This window comes from Palaemon carinicauda, chromosome 16 (assembly GCF_036898095.1).
Source record: "Palaemon carinicauda isolate YSFRI2023 chromosome 16, ASM3689809v2, whole genome shotgun sequence".
NCBI classification, from domain to species: domain Eukaryota; kingdom Metazoa; phylum Arthropoda; class Malacostraca; order Decapoda; family Palaemonidae; genus Palaemon; species Palaemon carinicauda.
Window position 1 is genome coordinate 49,025,827 of NC_090740.1, and position 9,733 is coordinate 49,035,559.

Below are 9,733 nucleotides of genomic sequence, written 5' to 3' on the forward strand. Positions count from 1 at the left end.
CATACAATACACAAATGGAAAATATATTAACCGTTTGTCAATTACTTATAGGAAAAAATAGATACGAAAAACACACTACTGATATGTCAATTTATGGATTGTTGTTTTTTTAAGATATCCTCCCTTGTCAAGTTATTTTTAAAAAATGACACTCAGACGAGGTAAAGTCGCACCAAAAATAGAGCCGGTTAACAGTCAGGCCTACAGGAAACACGCTATTCTGTACACGTTACCGATAGACAGATGAGAAAACATTTTGCCGTCATATATAAGGATTAAGCACTTCTGACCCCCACTTCTCATTTGTCTTATAAATTTTGTTAAATAAATGTTTTAATGCTTTTTTAAATCATTAAGGGAAATTTTTACCCGAAAATAAATTTTCATTGCTGTGATATAGTACATATTTTATATATATATATATATATATATATATATATATATATATATATATATATATATATATATATATATATACATATATATATATATATATATATATATATATATATATATATATATATATATATATATATATATATATATATATATATATATATGTATATATGTATATGTGTGTATATATATATACATATATATATATATATATATATATATATATATATATATATATATATATATATATATATATATGTATATGTATATATATGTTAATGTGTGTATATAAATACACATATATATATATATATATATATATATATATATATATATATATATATATATATACGTATATATACATATATATATATAAATATATATATATATATATATATATATATATATATATATATATATATATATATATATATATATATATATATATATATGTATATATATATATATATATACATATATATATATATATATATATATATATATATATGTATGTATATATGTATATGTGTGTATATATATACATATATATATATATATATATATATATATATATATATATATATATATATATATATATATATATATATATATATATATATATATATATATGTATATGTATATATATGTTAATGTGTGTATATAAATACTTATATATATATATATATATATATATATATATATATATATATATGCGTATATATATATATATATATATATATATATAAATATATATATATATATATATATATATATATATATATATATATATATATATATATGTACAGGTATATGTCACCCAAAACGCTGTTTATGGTTCACCGCCACAAAAAGATGGCTAAGAGTTGGGTCGGGTACTATATACAACGAGCCTTTTTAGACCTTTCCAACAAGCCCAATAATACCTCTCGATTCTGTGTGGTTGTTGAGATACCCATACCCCGTAATTTACGGTTCTCGCGTCCCTACCCCTTATAGGGAGGTGTATGCTCATCCTCATACCCCTATACGTCTCAGGACCTTAAGACCTTTTCAACGAGCTCAAGAACACCTGTTAACTCTGTGTAGTTCCTTAGATACAATAACCCCCTATTTTACGGTTTTTGTGTCCCTACCCCTTATAGGGAGAGGTACGACCCTTACCATAACCGCTATACGTCGCAGGACCTCGAGACCTTTCCAACGAGCTTAAGCACACCTCTTGATTCCTTGTGGTTGCTGAGAAACTTTTACTTTAAAAAAAGTCTATAGTTCTTGATATTGGCATACCATTTACCTTATGGTTTTCGCGTCAATATCCTATAGAGAGAGTTATGTCCATCGTTTAAATTTGTAAAGGTTTATGGAAAACATATTTCGGACAGTTTGATTTATTTGATGTTAAACTGTTAAAAATAGAAAACTTGTTATTTTGTCCTCTAAGTTTTTTAAGTTCTCCCGCCCAATCAAGTTTTGTCCAGTATTCCTAAGTATTTCTTCATCTTTACAAGTTAAACATCAAATAAATTGAATTGTCTAAATATATTTATCATTAGCCTATAAAAAGTTAAACTGCGGACTATTGTTAAAATAATGAAGGTTGATTAGAGATCAGGAGAAATAAAAGCCCAGATTCGTGCTGATTGAAAGGCTTTATTTGACTACTTGCCTCAAAATGCAAATAGCTTCCAGAAAACGAATTCATTGCTTCTCACTGTAATTTGCTTTTGTTGATTTGCTGTTTTTCAACCATTTTCAAGTTATTTTTCACATGAGAACTTTTTCATTTCCCTTTTTTTTTCTTTTTCGTAAACTCTCGATTCTTTTGTATATCCTGATCCGAATTGGATTCTATTTCGGTACTTTTACAATTTCTTTTTTTGCAGGTTTTTTTATCAATGAAACACAGCTTTTAAAAGATTTGTTTTGTCTGTTACACTGTGAAAAAAAAAATTTAATTACGAATTTTCCGTAAAAACATACTGTTTTCAACAGTATCTCAGTAAAATACAGGCGACCGTAATTGTTACCCTACTTTGTTATTATCTTTTACTGGTTGGTGACCGTAATATCACATCTTTACGTCAATATATCAGTTTTGGAAACATTTATTCTAGGATATATCACATCTTTACGTCAATATATCAGTTTTGGAAACATTTATTCCAGGATTTTTACAATTTTTTTCATGGCAAAATTATAATAGTGATAGTACACCGAATCTATTTGTGTTCTAGTTACACGGATACATATCTTTTGACAATATACTAATTTTCTAGGTTAAAATACCACTTGAAATACGTTTTGAATCTTGTAAATGGTTTTATCTATAGAACTATCCTAATTTAGCATTGTAAACTTCCTCAACAGCTATCTCACTAACTACTGACCTACTATCGTTTCCAGAGGCCGTGTAATAGTGTTTTTCCCAAATATCTAACAAACCGGCTTATGAATTTCCATGAAACTACAGCAATGAATGTTTCAAACATTGGCCTAATTTTTGGTGGTACAATGAATTGACAGATGTGCTTAATTAACCCGTTTACTCTTAGAAAAAAAAGAAGAACTTCTTCCCTTCCTTCAGGCGTTTCGAAGAAGTGGTACTTAATGACGTAACTGTGAGGCAGAGGTTACCCAAACCCTCCTTCATTCCCATTGTTATTAGGATACCGAGTAAATCCCTGTTAGGAAAGACTGTGTACTGCACATATAAAATGAGCCGGAAGAGCAATAAAATGTTTTATGGTGGTAGATAATGATTATATGGTTAACACAAATTATCAAACATAATAGAAGAGGTTTAAAACAGGGGTGTGGAATTGCACTGAGAGATATTCTTCTCGGACTCCTACAAATTTTTGATTTGCGACTAAAAAATAAAATAAAATACAAAAAATAAAATAAAAACATTAGTAGAAATAGAAAACAATTTTTTTCCTTGAGAGAGTTGTATATTTGGAATGATGTTATTAGAGCAAGACTGGAGCAGGATTCAGAAATAATTTCACCGACTTCGACTCCTACCTCAGAGTCCTTTTAGTACATCCAAGGTAATCATCGGCAGCAGTTGTAGTAGTAGCTCTGAACTATTTCATATAGATTCTACTTTAGTCATGGCAAATATGTTGTTTTGTCCTCGCTATTGCAAAACTACAATTGCGCTGAAACTCTTCACCATTTACAACAGAGAGAAAAAAAGAAACCGCCTGAAAATGAGTATAAATCGGTAAGAAAAGTATGACTTTAATAAGTACATGATATATTGCAATATACTGCTAGCCATATATATATATATATATATATATATATATATATATATATATATATATATATATATATATATATATATATATATATAAATATATATATATATATATATATATATATATATATATATATATATATATATATATATATATATATATATATATATATATATATATATATTTGTTTATTTAAATGTATTTAATTTTTTTTCAAACAGGCCATGTGAACGAGTTGCTGATGCTATGGGGAGGACTCCGAACACTGTCCGAGTGTTGGTGAACCGTGGAAAGAATCCTCATCCACCTGAAACAGCACCTGCATCATCAAATACGTCGCCTCTGGTCTTTGACAATTTCTCCGTTGGTTTCATTAGGAGACATGTGCACAGCATGTTTGCTGCTAAGCGATTTCTCACTATTGCCACTTTAGCGGAAGAACTTAAAATGCTAAATATCATTCCTGAAGAAAACATCTGAGAAGGTAGTATGGCGAATCCTCCATAACATGGGTTTCCAGTACAAAACATCCCAGCGGAAAATGTACCTAAGGAAAGAAACTTTGGACATCGTTTGCCGCCGAATTGGTGCTCTACGATCCCTCCAGCAACATCGTGGTGAAGAAAGATAAGTAGTATATGTCGATGAGACGTGGTTTACGACAAGAATGCAACATAGCAAGGAGTGGGTGGACACCTCTCAATCTGTCACCAGTGCCACCTACAGCCGGCAGGTGCCACCAGGAGAAGGAGAGAGGTTTGTAGTGGTTGCAGGTGGTAGAGCTAAAGGTTTTGTAGAAAATTCATTTTTTATGCTTCCCTGCGAAAAATAAAACCGGCGACTACCATGGAGAAATGAATTAAGAGATATTTATTCGGTGGCTAACATCACAGCTCCTGCCGTCGCTTAAGGATCCTTCGGTGCTGGTGCTAGACAACGCACCATACCATAGCCAATTGACAGGAGATAGCCGATGCCCAACAACAGCTACAAAAAAGGAGGATTTGGTTAACTGGCTCAGGTCTCGAAAAATACAGCATCCAGCTCACTTCACACGCCCTGAGCTTCTAAAGATATGTAGGGGCAACCGGCCGAAACCATTTTACATTGTGGATAATATAATCCGTGAATGGGGCCATGAAGTGGTTCGCTTGCCCCCTGCCCATCCTGAGCTCAACGCCATCGAGCAGGTGTGGGGCTGTATGAAACAACAGGTGTGCTCCTCGTTGCAGCGGTTTACCCGTTCTGATCTCTTTGCCAGGCTTGAAGAGGCCAGGCTTGCTGTAACAGGGGAGACGTGGGCTGGCGCTGTCAGGAGATCAAGATATTTTGAAGATGATTACTGGCTTTCAGATGATATTCAAGACAGTATAGATCTGGTTATCATCAACATTGATAGTGACGAGAAAAACGATCTTTTCCATGAGAGGGATAATGAGTAAAATGTATAAGTGTCCATTTTTTTTTTTCATCCCTCATAAATCTATGCTTTCCAGCAATTGGTGATAACATTATTTTGGAAAAGCAAAGCTAATGACTACTTTGATACAAGTATATCAGCTTGGCATGTAGCCAATGTCAATGGATTTCTCAAAGTAAGGTTGATTGGTTCATTAATTGAAGTCTGGTATAATTCCAGTAACAAAGTCGCAATGATATTTGTCACATACCATTTAAGTAAACAAAATAGGTACTGGTACTTATAACGTAAATAAATATATAAAACTATAGGTTGAAATATAATAATTCTTATGTATGTATGTATGAACACACACACACACACACACACACACACACACACACACACACATATATATATATATATATATATATATATATATATATATATATATATATATATATATATATATATATATATATATATTTATATATATATATATATATATATATATATATATATATATATATATATATATATATATATATATGTATATATATATATATATATTTATATATATATGATTTCCAGATTTATCAAATGGCCGATGTCAATGCCCTTATATGAAACATCTTTTAGAAGTCTACCTTCTAAGGAATTCAAGCTACTCTCTCTGGTGAAATTGATATGATAAATTATATCAAACAATGCTCTCTGTCATTTTCTTCCTGGCAATTGATGTATCGAGTAACCTGTGTTGTATGGAAGAATGAGGCCTACGGCTTAACCTAAAGAAAACTATATTTCTATTGCTTTACCAACACTCACTTGAAGTGCGAAGTGTAGGGTTAGCATGGCTTCTTTCGTCTCCTGTCATAAGTCTCATTTTTCAATATAAGTGAGTGGGTAAGATAAAAAAGGTTGGTCTTGTGTTTAGGTAAATTCTAAAGTCACGAATCACATTACCAGGTATGCTGAACTTTTACTGACAAAGAATTTCGTATTACTTGAGGTAGGTCATATGACAATTATCTATGGAGTTAAACAGGCGTTTAACAATTCGGGGGATGGGAGGTACAGGGGAAGAAACGTTATAACAACGTCACTGAGGGACGTCATCACTTTTGCGAATGTGTGGGTGGCTAAGACTGGCTTTAGCCTCATTTTCTTAAGTAAAAATGTTAATGAAACGTAATTGGCAATGCACAGTATTTCCCAAAATTAGGCCATTGTATGAAGCGCTCCCTGCTTTGATATCATGGAAATCTATCAGTTATTTTAGGAGTTATTTAAAAAAAAAAAAAAAAAAACTATCACGGCCTCTGGAAACATTAGTAGGGTACTGCCGTTGGCAATAACGTTAGTTTGAATAATGATGATTCATATTCAAGATTAGTATCTCTGTTTTCCTTTAATTATAGACAGTATTTTTCAATAAGAATAATACCCTCGGCGTCAGCTGTTACTCAGATGTTCATACTACATCCTATTTCTTAAGAAATGTTACAGCTTTTGGTTTTATGCACTAAGTCCAGATTTCATACCTTCGAATATTTATTCAAGAACCTCCAGTCCACTTATAAGATAGTCCTTTTATTAGGCTATAATAGTTTAATTCTCATAAATTTAAAGAAAAGCTGCTAGTTACTTATGTACTTTGACAAATGAAAGTAACCAAATCAGATATTGTTCCAAGTTGAAGTTTTTTTTTTTTTTTTTTTCTGAGAAAGTATTTACTATCATTTCCAGAGGCCGTGTAATAGTGTTTTTCCCAAATATCTAACAAACCGGCTTATGAATTTCCATGAAACTACAGCAATGAATGTTTAAAACATTGGCCTAATTTTTGGTGGTACAATAAATTGACAGATGTGCTCAATTAACCCTTTACTCTTAGAAAAAAGAGGAACTTCTTCCCTTTCTTCAGAGCGTTTCAAAGAAGTGGTACTTAATCACGTAACTGTGACGCAGAGGTTCCCCCAACCCTCCTTCGGTGTTTACACCTATGGCTATCCTAGTACTTCCTTCTTGCCTTCTTTCCTTCATTCCTATTGTTATTAGGCTACCAAGTAAATCCCTGTTAGGAAAGACTGTGTACTGCACATATAAAATGAGCCGGAAGAGCTATTAAATGTTTTATGGTGGTAGATAATGATTAGATTGTTAACACAAATTATCAAACATAATAGAATAGGTTTAAAACAGGGGTGTGGAATCGCACAGAGAGATATTCTACTCGGATTCCTACAAATTTTAGATTTGCGAATAAAAAATAAAATAAAATAAAAAAATAAAATAAAAACATTAGTAAAAATATAATTTTTTTTTCCCTTGAGAGAGTTGTATATTTGGAATGATGTTATTGGGGCAAGACTGGAGCAGGATTCAGAAATAATTTCACCGACTTCGACTCCTACCTCAGACCCCTTTTAGTACATCCAAGGTAATCATCGGCAGCAGTTGTAGTAGTAGCTATGAACTATTTCATATAGATTCTACTTTAGTCATGGCAAATACGTTGCTTTGTCCTCGCCATTGCAAAACTACAATTGTGCTGAAACTCTTCACCATTTACAACAGAGAAAAAGAAAGAAACCGCCTGAAAATTAGTATAAATCGCTAAGAAATATATGACTTTAATAAGTACATGATATATTGCAATATACTGCTAGCCATATATATATATATATATATATATATATATATATATATATATATATATATATATATATATATATATATATAAATATATATATATATATATATATATATATATATATATATATATATATATATATATATATATATATATATATATATATATATTTTAAAAATTTATCCAATTGCCAATGTCAATGCCCTTAAATGAAACATCTGTTAGAAGTCTACCTTTTAAGGAATTCAATCTACTCTCACTGGTGAAATTGATATGATAAATTATATCAAACAATGCTCTCTCTTATTTTCCTCCTGGCAATTGATGTATCGAGTAACCTGTGTTGTACGGAAGAATGAGTCCTACGGCTTAACCTAAAGGAAACTATATTTTTATTGCTTTACCAACACTCGCTTGAAGTGCGAAGTGTAAGGTTAGCATGGCTTCTTTCGTCTCCTGTCATAAGTCTCATTCTTCAATATAAGTGAGTGGGTAAGATATAAAAGGTTGGTCTTGTGTTTAGGTAAAGTCTAAAGTCACGAATCACATTACCAGGTATGCTGAACTTTTACTGACAAAGAATTTCGTATTACTTGGGGTAGGTCATATGACAATTATCTATGTAGTTAAACAGGCGTTTAACAATTCGGGGGATGGGAGGTACAGGGATAGAAACTTTATAACAACGTCACTGAGGGACGTCATCACTTTTGCGAATGTGTGGGTGGCTAAGACTGGCTTTAGCCTCATTTTCCTAAGTAAAAAAGTTAATGAAACGTAATAGGCAATGCACAGTATTTCCCAAAACTAGGCCATTGTATGAAGCGCTCCCTGCTTTGATATCATGGATATCCATCAGTTATTTTAGGAGTTATTTAAAAAAAAAAAACACTATTACACGGCCTCTGGAAACGATAGTAGAGGCTAGGTAATTAATTCTTGTTTGAAATTTATAGATACTCTAAACAATTACCAATTTCATATACAGAGGTACATCTAATGACTAAAACTATCGTGTGGTGTATGGTGATTTTAAAAGAGGCATAAACTCACTCAGTTCAACACTTGAATAGACTAAAATATTTACCATCAAATAAAGAAAACACCGAGTCGTATTGCCATAGTAAAAATGTATATACGCTTTTAGAAAAATTAAGTATTGGAGAGCAAACAATCTCGTACGTTCAAATATTTACCCTTTTTCCATAGAGACACGATGAAAGAGTAACATTATTTTTATTGCAATTTATGTATTCATAGTTATTGATGTCGACACTTCAACAGTGTTTCATCAGCCATCCAAAATAGGTAACATTTACAAAAATTAACGTCTTGGATTCTCAATGTGAAATATATTAGTGGCCAAAGTTCCCTAGATAAAATACAAACTCTGATGTTATAAAGTGAAAAAAGAACTGTTTCATAATATTTATTACATGATTTCAAAACTAGATTAACTGGTCAATAATATAAAGTAAAATGATCATTATATCAATACAAGGTTAAAATTCAGTTTCATGTAATATATTGCCATCCTTGTTCAGTATCAAATTACAACTAAAAAAATATTCCATCCGGTGATATTAAGGTCAAATTTTCTAACAGCATTCGATAAATTAGTTTTGAATGAGAATAATATAGATAAAATTAAATGACGTTTAGTTTTTTTTTTTTAATGTTATCTCATAGCAGCAGCTACCAAATAAAGTATTATAACTGACACAATAGTTTATTAAGGTATTCGATCCCAAAAGTTAAATCATACATAATGATATATAAATAAAAAAGTTGAAAAAATCTACATTACCTGCTTTATCCGTACATGAATGTTGTCCCCATATACAACCTCATATTTATCCTTTTACTAAACAAATATCACTATGTCCAGATAAAGGCAGTTGGTAACAATCCCACTAACGCATTTCCGAGGGACAGTCAATGAATCAGGGAAATAGCTTTTTTTTTCAATTTTAACGATAGCGTTTGTACGTTAAATTATTTTTTTGAAGTTATATTGTA

At 31.0% G+C, this 9,733-nt stretch overlaps 1 pseudogene; it reads left to right on the forward strand.

Moving 5' to 3' along the window:
- Positions 1-3,509: 3,509 nt before the first annotated feature.
- On the forward strand, positions 3,510-5,101 carry LOC137655296 (uncharacterized; annotated as a pseudogene).
- The last annotated feature ends 4,632 nt before the right edge of the window (positions 5,102-9,733 follow it).